Genomic DNA, 16128 nt, shown 5'->3' with positions numbered 1-16128 from the left:
TAGATTGCTTTGTATGTTTCTATTTTTAGTTTGGTCAGGGTGTGATGTGGGTGGGTATTCTATGTTGTAGGTCTAGGTATTATTTTTATATGTGTTTGGCGTGGTATGGTTCTCAATCAGAGGCAGCTGTCTATCGTTGTCTCTGATTGAGAGCCATACTTAGGTAACCTGTTTTCCCATTTTGAGTTGTGGGTGATTATTTTCCGTTTCAGTGTTTTTCACCATAAGGGACTGTTTCGGTATTCAGTGTTCAGTTTATTAAAGGCATCATGAACTTGTACCACGCTGCGCTTTGGTCTACTCCTTCTTCCACCAACGAGAATTGTTACACTTACGTGTCGGGTTTTGTACCCATGTAGGTTCTTTTGTTTATTGCCGTTGGTTTTGAAATTAAACTGCTCCGGCTATTACCTATTTCTGCTCTCCTGCGTCTGACTTCACTGCCATCAGTTCCGCAACCCTTAAAGAATTCCACACCACCCATATGGAGTCAGCAGGAGCAGCTGCCCCTGGTATAGGGGTCGAGTAGTGCGTCCTGGAGCAAGAGGCGATGATCCACCATTTCGGCGCCGCCATGGACCGCGTTGTCCAAACCATGGACCGCTGGGAGAGACAGGGAGTTCCTCCAGCGCCTCCCCCAGCACAAGAGGGCAAAGCGGTGGGTGAACGTCTTTTCCACCTACGGCAGGGGACGAGGAGTGCACAGGAGTTCGCTTTGTACTTTCGGACCCTGGCCTTCGGAGCGGGATGGAACGACAGGGCCCTGATCGACCACTATCACTGAAGTTTGCGCGAGGACATCCGTTGAGAGTTGGCCTGCAGGGACACCACCCTCACCTTTGACCAGCTGGTGGACCTGTCCATTCGGCTGGATAACCTGCTGGCTACCCGTGGACGTCCAGATCGGGGTCTGTTGGTTCCATCCCCCAGCACCACCGCTCCGATGCCCATGGAGTTGGGAAGTGATGCGCTCAGGGAGACCGGAGGAGGTTCCATCTCACTGCCGGTCGGTGCCGGGTTGGTTCCTCTGGGGGTCGAGGCAGCAGGCAGGGCCCTCTGGTGTTACCCCGGGTGAGAAGGCACCATTGTCACCCAGAGCCCTCTGTTGCACACATGTTTTTGTTGAGGGGGCTAAACACCCTTTTCTCATCTGGACAGACGACCGCATTCTGGAGTACATCTGGGTGGCGAGGATACTGAACCCTCGCCAGGCAAGGAGGGCCATGTTTTTCCACTGTTTTGTTTTCACTCTTTCTTACAGACCAGGTTCCCAGAACGCAAAGGCAGACGCGCTGTTCCGGCTGTATGACACAGAGGAGCAGCCCATGGATCCCACCCCCATACTCCCGGCCTCCTGCCTCCACTTTGGCTAAGGACGTGATGGTTTATGTTTCCTCCTGCTCGGTGTGCGCCCAGTGTAAGGCTCCTAGGCATCTGCCCAGAGGTAAGCTACACCCCTTACTCGTTCCACAGGCCATTGTCACAACTGTCGATCAATTTCCTGACCGATCTCCCCCATCACAGGGAAACACCACGATCCTGGTCATTGTGGATCGTTTCTCTAAGTCCTGCCGTCTCCTCCCGCTGCCCGGTCTCCCTATGGCCCTACAGACTGCGGAGGCCTTGTTTACACACATCTTCCAGCACTACAGGGTGCCTGAAGACATAGTATCTGATCGGGGTCCCCAGTTCACTTCGAGGGTCTGGAGGGCATTCATGGAACGTCTGGGGGTCTTGATCAGCCTTACCTCGGGTTTTCACCCTTAGAGTAACGGGCAAGTGGAGAGAGTAAACCAGGATGTGGGTAGGTTTCTAAGGTCTTATGGCCAGGACCGATCGGGGGAGTGGGCAGCGTTCGTGCCCTGGGCAGAGATGGCCCAGAACTCGCTCCGCCACTCCTCCACTAACTTCTCCCCCTTCCAGTGCGTACTGGGTTATCAGCCGGTTCTGGCTCCTTGGCATCAGTGTCAGACTGAGGCTCCTGTGGTGGATGACTGGTTCTGGTGCGGGGAGAAAACATGGGACGCCGCCCATGTCCACCTTCAGCACGCTGTGCTGCGCCAGAAAGCCGGCGCAGACCGCAGACCGCCGGCGCAGACCACATTGAGGCCCCGGTGTTTGCACCAGGTGACCGGGTCTGGCTCTCGACCCGAAACCTGCCCCCACACCTGCCCTGCCAGAAGTTGGGTCCGCGGTTTGTGGGGCCATTTAAAGCCCCGAGGAGACTGAACGAGATGAGTTACAGGTTACATCTTCCCCCCGATTACCATATTAACACCTCGTTCCATGTGTCTCTCCTCAGGCCAGTGGTGGCTGGCCCGCTCCAGGAGTCTGAAGTGCGGGAGGTTCCTCCACCCCCTCTGGACTTCGAGGGAGCCCCGGCGTACTCCGTTCGATCCATACTGGATTCGAGACATTGGGCGAGGGGCCTTCAGTACCTCGTGGACTGGGAGGGGTACGGTCCGGAGGAGAGATGCTGGGTTCTGGTGGAGGACGTGTTGGACCCTGGAATGCTGTGGGAGTTCCACCGTCTCCGTCCGGCTCTCCTTGCACCTCACCCTCCGGGTCGTCCCCGAGGCCGGTGTCGGCGCGCTGCTGGAGCCGCGCTTCAAGGGGGGGGGTACTGTCACGACTTCCACCAAAGTTGTTTCCTCTCCTTGTTCGGGCGGTGTTCGGCGGTCGGAGTCACCGGTCTTCTAGCCATCGTCGATCCACTTTTAATTTTCTATTTGTTTTGTCTTGTTTTCCTACACACCTGGTTTCCATTTCCCTCATTAAGTGTTGTGTATTTAACCCGATGTTCACCCCAAGTCCTTGTGTGGAATTGTTTGTTTGTAAGTGCTTGTGCACTATGTTACTGGTGTGCGTCAAGTTTTGTACCCATGTAGGTTCTTTTGTTTATTGTCGTTGGTTTTTAAATTAAACTGCTCCGGCTATTACCTATTTCTGCTCTCCTGCGTCTGACTGCACTGCCACCAGTTCCGCAACCCTAACAAATATGATAACCTCAGGAATAACCTTTTGTCCTCAACCAGCCCCAACTAAACTGTCCATTGGAGAATTGTGATACATTTTCTATCAATATCCCAATGTACTAGTGTAGCCATCGTGGTAATCCACTATATGCAAAGCCCTAGTGATTAGTCCGCCACAGTCCTTCCATTATTATTCTTGTCTAGTCTGCACTGAAATTAAGCTGCTGTCTCTACAATGGGCTTAGGTGGAATTAGATTTGCAAACAAAAACAAGATACTGTATTAGAAATTATTTACTATGGGCAGCCATAAAAAAAAAACATATTATTTGAAAATTCTGTGCTTAGATGTTCTCACAAAAGAATGCATTGGGGTTCTAATCAAAATTTGGTGACATGTAGGTCACATTCCACATTCTTAGCTAGGGTGACTATTCTCTTGGAGAGCTACTGGGTGTTCACACTTTTGTTGCAACCATACTCCAATTCGCCTTATGGTACTAATCAGCTGAATCAGGACAACAATCCCTAATTTACAGTATCAGAAAACAGATTTAATTTGTCCTTTTAATACTCTTTCATTATTGCAGAATTCAATTGAAACTATGGACATGATATTTGACTTTGGGACTAGCAAAGGAACAATGAAGTTTGCTGTGATTAGCGCTAGCAATGTATTTAAAATCATTAGTTGAACTAAATCCAGCCATCATAAATAGCATGCAGAATTAAGATACAACATAATTGATTTCAGGCGACCTAATCTGACAATGTCACGTTATGACCATAGTTCTTGTGTGTTTTCCTTGTTTAAGTGTTGGTCAGGACGTGAGCTGGATGGGCATTCTATGTTGTGTGTCCAGTTTGTCTGTTTCTGTGTTTGGCCTGATATGGTTCTCAATCAGAGGCAGGTGTTAGTCATTGTCTCTGATTGGGAACCATATTTAGGTAGCCTGTTTTGTGTTGGCTTTTTGTGGGTGATTATTTCTGAGTCTGTGTTTGTTTCACCACACAGGACTGTTTTCGGTTTTCACATTTATTATTTTGTATATTTGTAGTGTTTTCTCTGTATTCGTCTTTATTAAAGCTGTTTAACCCTAACCACGCTGCGTTTTGGTCTGCCTCTCCTTCCCAGGAAGAAAGCCGTTACAGACCCAGGTGCTAATGACTTAAACAAAGCTGTTGTATGACATGACGAAATTAGTCTTTTTTTTTGTAAAAAGCAATTTTCAACACTGAGCAGTTCCATACTTTCCATTGTCCGACAAGCTTTCCTCACCTCTGACATGTCAAAGAGAAAGGTGTTATCCCTTTCTCCAGGGGGGCCAGGGTTCAGCCATCTTACAGTGTGAGACAGCAATGGAGGTTTTACACATTTGTTGAAATTGAAAAGCAGCTGTGCTATTGCTGTGCTATTTCTGTGCTATTGCTGTGTGTGCTAGTGTGTTTCCAATATGGGTGTATAATCTAGCAGCGTCTGGTGATCAAACCACCTCAATGGAACTTTGAAGGGACTTGGTACGTAGGCATTTACTGATCCAAAATCTTTTGAAGCAAAAATAAAAGGTTTAGCTTTACAATGCCAGTTTCAAACAAAGTGCCCACCAGCCCATTGAGCTAATCTGTGTTTATTGATGTGACAGGGGGAGTATTGTGACACACCCTTCTTTCACCACCACCCATCATCTGAATATGAACAGCGTTTCCCATTAGAGGGGTCTGCAACCTAATTTATTCACTAATGCTGCTAGATGTCCTTTTCTTCCCAGGGTTAAAATGATTTGTACACAGAGGCATTGGCTAGCAAGGTTCTTTCATCCCCCATTGTATTGGAACTCAGCCATCTATTCCTAATTAGTTGGGTCTTTGTATATCCCTTTGAAATGCTAGTCAGATGGCAAATCCCTACATAATAAGAAATTGTATACAAAAAAGGAGAGATTTAGGAATAAGACCAGGTTTATGATGGTTTTCACGCCCAAATAATCAGCAATGTTTCGGAGAGATCGTGACGGAGTAAATGCTTAGGCAGCTGGGGGACTCCGTTGTGCCATTGTTGAACATAATTTTTGTATCCAGGACAAATGTTTCTTCAAATGACTAACTTTAATTATAAACTACACCCAAGTCCATCTGTGAAATGGTTTCCAATCTGATTAGACTGAGGAACTATCGTTGGTGGTAAAGCATCATGGTTCCATTTTCCTCATCTAAATGCAGAGATCTCTGAAAAATGTAACTCATAAATGTGCCACTGCTGTATGCTATTTTAGTACTGCATAGTACTGATTCATAAACCATCTTTAAACCACTGACTAGGCTAAACAGTTTGTTAAACATTGAAAAATATGTGTACCCTTTACAAACCCTTTAACAGGTAAACCCTTTTGCCAACGAGCCTTTATTTGCTTATTTTCAGGTCATGTGTGGATTATATTGATATATCAAGGATCGAACATACACATGTTTAAAGGGAAAAGGGATAATTGACGCATTTTTCTGGTGAAAGCTTTAAAACGTCCTCAAATCATAGTCTCTATTGTAGCATTAAGACGGAGTGATGACTTTGTGAAAAAAGGGTAAGATTTATGGACACTTGCAAACTGAAGAAGGGGACCTCAATCACAGTGAAAAGGTGTTGAGAGCCAGACGGAAGAGTAAGAATGTTTCTGGATGACATTCACCAAGAGTATAAGTGGATGATGGCCCACCTCGTCTATTGAGTTAGGAACCTTTAGACAGCAAAGACAAAAAAAAGAAAAAAGAAATGTAAGAACATGTTTGATTGTTCATCTTTGGCTTTAAGTACACAGGACATACTGATACAGATGGATATTGTAGTTGAACATCCCCTTAAAAAATAGAACATTTTAAGAGTTTCCAATACAAGCTTGTGTTTAGTTTGCTGTTGACCTTCTGGTGTATTTGGAAGAGAGGTCATCACTGGAGAGCTGAGAATAGTGGATCTAAAGAGCACTTATTCATATCTGCTACATTTTGCATTCAGTTCAAGAGTGGTTTAGAAGCAATTTTTCATGGCAGTCAAATCTGAATAATAACTGTCCCTGGTGAAAACATATAATTACCACAACCTTGTGGACCAACAAAAGGGTCAACTACTTATCCTAAACCTTTCAATGGAACATTATATGACTTTGAAACTTCCTCAGTTCAATAGAATTGAATGATTTGAAATTATTTAATGAGAGTGAGATATTAGACTTGCTCAAGATACTGGCTTTGTACTTCGGACATCAAGGTCTATAGCGGGGGAAAGAGAATTTGAAAAAGGAAATATTAAATCAAACATTTCACCATAGCTCATACTAATACTGAAGCCATTTTATGGAATCTTCTTGACTGTATAATGACTTGGGTGTTTTTAAACGGAATAGCTCGTCCTATTCAAATTACAACTTGTTATTCCTCTTCATTGTCAATGTGAAGAGGTTTGTTTCACTGTTTCGCAGATCCTAGAATGTGATATGATATGTGCTGCTCTGCAGCCATTATTTACAGTAAGGTTGCTGTCTGAGACATGTTTGATTTCAAAAATGGCACTGTAGAGGATAATGGAGAAATGAGATTAATTTTACTTCAAAGCCCCCACATATTAATGTATGTGTGTTTGATGCAACTATATGCCTTTGATTTTAGTAATTACTGCAACCAAGACAGCAAAGGGAGAAAAGAACACAATTTATCAAATTAGGAAAAAGTGGCTTTTAAGATTAATAAATGTCTAGAAAGGTTCTGTTCTATTCTCATAGTTGTGACACATAAGCATACCATTCGGAACTGCAATTATTATGTTTCTACAGTGGGGAAAAAGTATTTAGTCAGCCACCAATTGTGCAAGTTCTCCCACTTAAAAAGATGAGAGAGGCCTGTAATTTTCATCATAGGTACACTTCAACTATGACAGACAAAATGAGAAAAAGAAATCCAGAAAATCACATTGTAGGATTTTTAATGAATGTATTTGCAAATTATGGTGGAAAATAAGTATTTGGTCAATAACAAAAGTTATCTCAATACTTTGTCATATCCTGTTGCGACTCTAGGGGCAGTATTTTTATTTTTGGATAAAAAACGTTCCCGTTTTAAACAAGACATTTTGTCACGAAAAGATGCTCGACTATGCATATAATTGACAGCTTTGGATAGAAAACACTCTGACGTTTCCAAAACTGCAAAGATATTGTCTGTGAGTGCAACAGAACTGATGTTACAGGCGAAACCCAGATAAAAATCCAATCAGGAAGTGCCGCATTTTTTTAAACCACCTCATGCCAATGACTCCTTATATGGCTGTGAATGAGCTACGAATGAGCTTACGTTTTCTACGTATTCCCCAAGGTGTCTACAGCATTGTGACGTCTTTTTACGCATTTATGTTGAAGAATAGCCGTAAGGGACCACATTTAGCAAGTGGTCACGTGATGGCTCCAGCAGAAAATCTTGCTTAAAGTACACAAGTAGCCATTTTTCAATCGCTTCTTATGAGAAACCAATTGTCCCAACGGATATTATATCGAATAGATATGTGAAAAACACCTTGAGGATTGATTCTAAACAACGTTTGCCATGTTTCTGTCGATATTATTGAGCTAATTTGGAAAAAAGTTTGGCGTTGTAGTGACTGCATTTTCCGGTCGATTTCTCAGCCAAACTTGAAGAACAAACGGAGCTATTTTGCCTACAAAATTAATCTTTTTTGGAAAAAAGGAACATTTGCTATCTAACTGGGAGTCTCCTGAGTGAAAACATCCAAAGTTCTTCAAAGGTAAATTATTTAATTTGATTGCTTTTCTTATTTTCGTGAAAATGTTGCCTGCTGGTAGCAGAGCCTAGCCATAGCATTATGCCATGATAAACTTACACAAATGCTTGTCTAGCATTGGCTGTAAAGCATATTTTGAAAATCTGAGATGACAGTGTGATTAACAAAAGGCTAAGCTGTGTCTTAATATATTTCATTTGTGATTTTCATGAATTGGAAGATTTTCTAGGAAGATTTATGTCCGATGCGTTATGCTAATTAGTTTGAGGCTATGGTTACGCTCCCACATGCGGGTTTGAGAGTCATGAGAAGTTAAACCCTTTGTTGGCAATGACAGGTCAAACGTTCTCTGTAACTCTTCACAAGGTTTTCACACACTGTTGCTGGTATTTTGGCCCATTCCTCCATGCAGATCTCCTCTAGAGTAGTGATGTTTTGGGGCTGTTGCTGGGCATCACAGACTTTCAACTCCCTCCAAAGATTTTCTATGGGGTTGAGATCTGGAGACTGGCTAGGCCACTCCAAGTCCTTGAAATGCTTCTTACGAAGCCACTCCTTCGTTGCCCGGGCGGTGTGTTTGGGATCATTGTCATGCTGAAAGACCCAGCCACATTTCATCTTCAATGCCCTTGCTGATGGAAGGAGATTTTCACTCAAAATCTCACGATACATGGCCCCATTCATTCTTTCCTTTACACGGATCAGTCGTCCTGGTCCCTTTGCAGAAAAACAGTCCCAAAGCATGATGTTTCCACCCCCATGCTTCACAGTAGGTATGGTGTTCTTTGGATGCAACTCAGCATTCTTTGTCCTCCAAACACGACGAGTTGAGTTTTTACCAAAAAGTTATATTTTGGTTTCATCTGACCATATGACATTCTCCCAATCTTCTTCTGGATCATCCAAATGCTCTCTAGCAAACTTCAGACGGGCCTGGACATGTACTGGCTTAAGCAGGGGGACACATCTGGCACTGCAGGATTTGAGTCCCAGGTGGCGTAGTGTGTTACTGATGGTAGGCTTTGTTACTTTGGTCCCAGCTCTCTGCAGGTCATTCAATAGGTCCCCCGTGTGGTTCTGGGATTTTTGCTCACCGTTCTTGTGATCATTTTGACTCCACGGGGTGAGATCTTGCGTGGAGCCCCAGATCGAGGGAGATTATCAGTGGTCTTGTATGTCTTCCATTTCCTAATAATTGCTCCCACAGTTGATTTCTTCAAACCAAGCTGCTTACCTATAGCAGATTCTGTCTTCCCAGCTGGGTGCAGGTCTACAATTTTGTTTCTGGTGTCCTTTGACAGCTCTTTGGTCTTGGCCATAGTGGAGTTTGGAGTGTGACTGTTTGAGGTTGTGGACAGGTGTCTTTTATACTGATAACAAGTTCAAACAGGTGCCATTAATACAGGCAACGAGTGGAGGACAGAGGAGCCTCTTAAAGAAGAAGTTACAGGTCTGTGAGAGCCAGAAATCTTGCTGGTTTGTAGGTGACCAAGTACTTATTTTCCATCATAATTTGCAAATAAATTAATAAAAAATCCTACAATGTGGTTTTCTGGATTTTTTTTCCTCATTTTGTCTGTCATAATTGAAGTGTAACTATGATGAAAATTACAGGCCTCATCTTTTTAAGTGGGAGAACTTGCACAATTGGTGACTGACTAAATACTTTTTTGCCCCACTGTATATCTGATCTGATAGCTTCAAAAAGGCTAAACAAGTCAGAACAAGTTAGACAAATCTATATACCAGCCCCACTCATTCAGACTGACCACTGGGAAATGACTTCCTGTCTAGTGAGGAATACTGGTTGATCCGTGTGGTAACAGCCAGGTTATTACATACTAACTAAACATTGTGAAGTCCCCACGGATCAGATCACACCTGAATAAGGCATATCAGTGACGTGTGGCCTGTGCAGATCCCTTTTGCTGAATTGGAACATACCCTTACTCTGGAGTTCCAGTGTGTTTTGGCCAGCATGTACAGGTAACTAACAAAATAAAGCCACATAGAGTGTCTTAATTGGGCCACCAGAACAGTTTCAATGCGCCTTGCATAGATTCTACAAGTGTCTGGAACTCTATTGGAGGCATGCAACACCATTCTTCCATGAGACATTCCATCATTTGGTGTTTTGTTGATGGTGGTGTAAAGCACTGTCTCAGACGCCGCTACAGAATCTCCCATGCGCATTCAATTGGGATGACATCTGGTGACTGAGAGACACATGCACACACGCATGCTAACGCACACACACACACTACCACAAACACACACACACACACACGCACACGCACATGCACATGCACACGCACGCGCACACCCACACCCTTTAAACCACCCATGCTCCTTTGAGACACCTCAAAGTCACTGAGATCTCTTTTTCTAGCCATGGTAGCCAAAATAATGGGAAACTTGGCATTTCTGTACATGACCCTAAGCATGATGAGATGTTAATTGCTAAATTAACTCAGGATCTACACCTGTGTGGAAACATCTGCTTTCAATATACTTTGTATCCCTCATTTACGCAAGTGTTTCCTTTATTTGGCAGATATCTGTAGATAGTGTGCCAAAGCAGCAGTTGTGTCAACTAAGATGCCATGGAGATTGGTTAAATCTGTCCCTACCTATAGGCGGTAGCCTATATTTTGCAGTATATGTTGCAACCCTTGGTTTCCTCAGGCCTCAAATCCTTTGAATCCTTTGAGCAATCTATAGGTTGCTAAAAGTTTGCAGGTGTACTATGTAGAACGCATGTGTTGCAGTCTGTGAGTACAAGAAGACATACATTCACAGACATACATTGATGAGTTAATCACTTTGCACTTCTATTTCCATCTTTCTCCATCCCAACCCTCTAATTCTTCAGTGAAACGTTAATAGCAGATTTTTTTTTGTTGATAATTCAAGACCACGTTGTAAATTGTGAATATAGGACTGCACTGTCTTTTTTTTATTTTATTTTTTACTGAGCTTTATTTTTATTTTAGAGTGAAGGTTTGAAGTCCTTTAAGAACCTTTGAATGGAAACCTTTGAAAATGGACAGCCCTTCATGCCGATTACACCAAAAGACCACTGCCATTCATATGAGATTTATATTTCAGACATACAGTACATAAGGTAATAGAAGAGATGGACTTGCAGAAGGCACAATGATTGAAATTCATAGAGCATTCAACATCCAACTATGTCTACAATTCCAAAGTTATTGCTTGGAGGGAAAGCACTTTAATGCTAGCTGTTACTCACACACCAAGGCACCTGTAACACTTTTCAGAGCTCAAGAGATTTGGCTCATACTTACATATTTCAAATAACTTTTCATATAGCTACTTTTCCTCTTCAGAGTGAAACTGTATGCTTTTAGTGGTTAAAATACTAATTATGCCAGCAACAACAACCATAGTATATGGAAAAACATTGATATTCAACTGAAAGGTTGACCCAGTAACATAGAGATAGATGTAGGATCTTAATTTGATAGCTTTTTTGTTACTGAGAATGTTCCTGCCAGCAGAAAATGCAAACTTGTCTATTTAAAGTTTAAAAAGGCTTCTAAAGTTTGTAATTTCCATTTAAAATGTCAGACTTGATTTGCCCTAACGAAAAATATGTCCATTAATTATAATCCACATAATAATTCACATTTCCTGTTGCTGCTAAATTATTTTCCTGCTGTAGCAAACTGGCTCAAATTAAGATCCTACATCTGTAGGCTACATGGCACTTTGAGATCTTAATGTAACACCATTGATGAATGATATACTTTTTTCTCACGTCAGAAAATAAATGAATGTGGAAATATTTTACTCTCGTATTACATGTTCACAATTCAAATATGCATGAGAAAGATTATGGCTTTTTAGATTGCTCATTGACCCCCATTACCTTTGCACACCATTAATGCAATTCTGGTAGAAAAAGTAATGGATCTTGGGATCGATCAATCTTTTTGATCGATCCCAAGAAAGGGTCATTCTAGTGACATTTAACCATATAACGAATAACAAGGCAAAGCAAAAAGGCTCATGTTTCAAACACACTTGATGTTGATGATCCACTTACTTTTAATTGCTACATTAACTGCATTTCTATATTATTATACCCACATTATATTATAAACATCAATACATTTCCTTCAATTTGTGCATGTTGAATGTTTGGGTCTGTAAAAATGGCATACAACCTGGTAGATGTGGTCCTTCATCTTCTGAGCCCTCAAAGCCCATTTGAGTAAAGGCTGGGGCCTGACAATCCAGTGCTCTCCTGTAACCTTGGTTTCTCATCTCAACAGCACAGAGACTCACAGCAATGCTGGTGATTTTTAATGACTCCTGATGCTTTTGAACACACATGCACTGTAGAGGGATACAGTAAGATCAAAAGGCCAGAATTTACCTGTTTTTCTTGTCCTCTCTTTGGTGTCAGATGAACATTTCAGTGGATAGCACAATGAGGTCAAAGAGCCTCTTCTGGCTCATTTACAGAGCTTTTGTGTGACATTGCATTTCAGTGGGGGAAAAAACAACCTATACGCATATAATGATACAGACTGAGTCCTTTTAATTCCTGTACATTTATTATGCCAGGTGGAACAATGTTAGTTGTTTGTGCAATGATGTTACAGTAACAAATCCATATATTCATATGTAATTATACATACAAGCAATATGAATACACAATACTATCCATGCACAAAACTATAGTACATATTCAATTAATGGCCTCCTCTGTCAGTCCCTGTCCAGAGGAATATTAAAGGGTAACTCCACCACTTTAAACTTTTGGGTTGTTGTTAAGAAGAAATGAGTAATGTCCTACACAGTTTTAGTGTAATTTCATGATTTCATGTCTATTGACTGTTTAGTGATGTGCAAAACTGGAAATTGCTTCTCTGTGACGTTTTCAAGTAGGATCCCTGAGATGACTAATAAAATTAATTCTGAACATTTTCAGCAATCTATATAACCTGTCTGTCGTTTTCTGATCATATTGGAACTCCCTGCTATACTGTATGTTGCTCTGGTTGTCTTCATCTGATAATATCTTTATTTGAATGAATAAAAAACCTATATAATGATATTTATAGTCAGCTAACACCAATATTTTTGTTGTTGTTCAAGGTTCAAACTCCCATGATTCCATTCAGCAAAACCACTCCCATGGTGCCAGAGTTCTGGTCTGGAAGCACGCTTTCGACTACAGTCTTGTTTCGGTACTGCAACTTAACCGACAACCGGCTCAGAAAGACATCTCCCATAGACTGCCCCACAGAGAAGTCCGATTGAGAAATTCCTAATATTATTCATATAATCGTTGCTGAGGCTGATAAAAAAAATAAAAAATGTTACATTCATCCACTGTCTGCCATGATTTTGAATGACGTGACGTCGTCTCTCCTCGCGCTGCTCCTTGGGCACATTGCGTGCTAGTGTGCATGTAAAGTTGGGTCAAGTAAACAGGGGGACACGTCTGGCACTGCAGGATTTGAGTCCCAGGTGGCGTAGTGTGTTACTGATGGTAGGCTTTGTTACTTTGGTCCCAGTTCTCTGCAGGTCATTCAATAGGTCCCCCCGTGTGGTTCTGGGATTTTTGCTCACCGTTCTTGTGATCATTTTGACTCCACGGGGTGAGATCTTGCGTGGAGCCCCAGATCGAGGGAGATTATCAGTGGTCTTGTATGTCTTTCATTTCCTAATAATTGCTCCTACAGTTGATTTCTTCAAACCAAGCTGCTTACCTATTGCAGATTCAGTCTTCCCAGCCTAGTGCAGGTCTACAATTTTGTTTCTGGTGTCCTTTGACAGCTCTTTGGTCTTGGCCATAGTGGAGTTTGGAGTGTGACTGTTTGAGGTTGTGGACAGGTGTATTTTATACTGATAACAAGTTCAAACAGGTGCCATTAATACAGGTAACGAGTGGAGGACAGAGGAGCCTCTTAAAGTAGAAGTTACAGGTCTGTGAGAGCCAGAAATCTTGCTTGTTTGTAGGTGACCAAGTACTTATTTTCCACCATACTTTGCAAAAAATTAATAAAAAATCCTACAATGTGATTTTCTGGAAAAATAATTTTGTCTGTCATAGTTGAAGTGTACCTATGATGAAAATTACAGGCCTCTCTCATTTTTTTTAAGTGGGAGAACTTGCACAATTGGTGGCTGACTAAATACTTTTTTGCCCCACTGTATACATATATATATAGTATATACATACATACACAAACATATATATATATATATATATATATATATATATATACACATATATATATATATATATACACATATACATATATATATACATACACACATATACACTGCTCAAAAACATGAAGGGAACACTAAAATAACACATCCTAGATCTGAATGAATGAAATATTATTTTTAAATCACACAAAAATGATCAATGGAAATCAAATTTATCAACCCATGGAGGTCTGGATTTGGAGTCACACTAAAAATTTAAGTGGAAAACCACACTACAGGCTGATCCAACTTTGATGTCATGTCCTTAAAACAAGTCCAAATGAGGCTCAGTAGTGTGTGTGGCCTCCACGTGCCAGTATGACCTCCCTACAACGCCTGGGCATGCTCCTGATGAGGTGGCAGATGGTCTCCTGAGGGATCTCATCCCAGACCTGGACTAAAGCATCCGCCAACTCCTGGACAGTCTGTGGTGCAACGTGGCGTTGGTGGATGGAGCGAGACATGATGTCCCAGATGTGCTCAATTGGATTCAGGTCTGGGGAACGGGCGGGCCAGTCCATAGTATCAATACCTTCCTCTTGCAGGAACTGCTGATACACTCCAGCCACATGAGATCTAGCATTGTCTTGCATTAGGAGGAACACAGGGCCAACCGCACCAGCATATGGTCTCACAAGGGGTCCTTGGATATCATCTCTGTACCTAATGGCAGTCAGGTGAGCACATGGAGGTGCGGCCCCCGCTGTGCGGCCCCCCAAAGAAATGCCACCCCACACCATGACTGACCCACCGCCAAACCGGTCATGCTGGAGGATGTTGCAGGCAGCAGAACGTTCTCCACGGCGTCTCCAGACTGTCACGTCTGTCACATGTGCTCAGTGGGAACCTGCTTTCATCTGTGAAGAGCACAGGGCGCCAGTGGCGAATTTGACAATCTTGGTGTTCTCTAGCAAATGCCAAACATCTTGCACGGTGTTGGGCTGTAAGCACAACCCCCACCTGTGGACGTCGGGCCCTCATACAACCCTCATGGAGTCTGTTTCTGACCGTTTGAGCAGACACATGCATATTTGTGGCCTGCTGGAGGTCCTTTTGCAGGGCTCTGGCAGTGCTCCTCCTGCTCCTCCTTGCACAAAGGCGGAGGTAGCAGTCCTGCTGCTGGGTTCTTCCACGTCTCCTGATGTACTGGCCTGTCTCCTGGTAGCGCCTCCATGCTCTGGACACTACGCTGACAGACACAGCAAACCTTCTTGCCACAGCTCGCATTGATGTTCCATCCTGGATGAGCTGCACTACCTGAGCCACTTGTGTGGGTTGTAGACTCTGTCTCATTCTACCACTAGAGTGAAAGCACCGCCAGCATTCAAAAGTGACCAAAACATCAGCCAGGAAGCATAGGAACTGAGAAGTGGTCTGTGGTTATCACCTGCAGAACCACTCCTTTATTGGGGGTGTCTTGCTAATTGCCTATAATTTCCACCTGTTGTCTATTCCATTTGCACAACAGCTTGTGAAATTTATTGTCAATCAGTGTTGCTTCCTAAGTGGACAGTTTGATTTCACAGAAGTGTGATTGACTTGGAGTTACATTGTGGTGTTTAAGTGTTCCCTTTATTTTTTTTGAGCAGTGTATATATAGTGTGTATATATACGTACATATATATATACACATACATATATATATATATATACAATTGAAGTCGGATGTTTACATACACCTTAGCCAAATACATTTAAACACAGTTTTTCACAATTCCTGACATTTAATCCTAGTAGAAATTCCCTGTCTTAGGTCAGTTACGATCACCACTTTATTTTAAGAATGTGAAATGTCTGAATAATAGTAGAGAGACCGATTTATTTCAGCTTTTATTTCTTTCATCACATTCCCAGTGGGTCAGAAGTTTACATACACTCAATTAGTGTTTGGTAGCATTGCCTTTAAATGGTTTAACTTGGGTCAAACGCTTCGGGAGCCTTCCACAAGTTTCCCACAATAAGTTGGGTGAATCTTCGCCTATTCCTCCTTGTAGGCCTCCTTGCTTGTACACACTTTTTCAGTTCTGGCCACAAATGTTCTATAGGCTTGAGGTCAGGGCTTTGTGATGGCCACTCCAATACCTTAACTTTGTTGTACTTAAGCCATTTTGCCACCACTTTG

The sequence above is a fragment of the Oncorhynchus mykiss genome, chromosome 6 (assembly GCF_013265735.2).
Source record: "Oncorhynchus mykiss isolate Arlee chromosome 6, USDA_OmykA_1.1, whole genome shotgun sequence".
In the NCBI taxonomy this organism is placed as follows: Eukaryota; Metazoa; Chordata; class Actinopteri; order Salmoniformes; family Salmonidae; genus Oncorhynchus; species Oncorhynchus mykiss.
Note: the sequence above shows the minus strand (reverse complement) of the source record.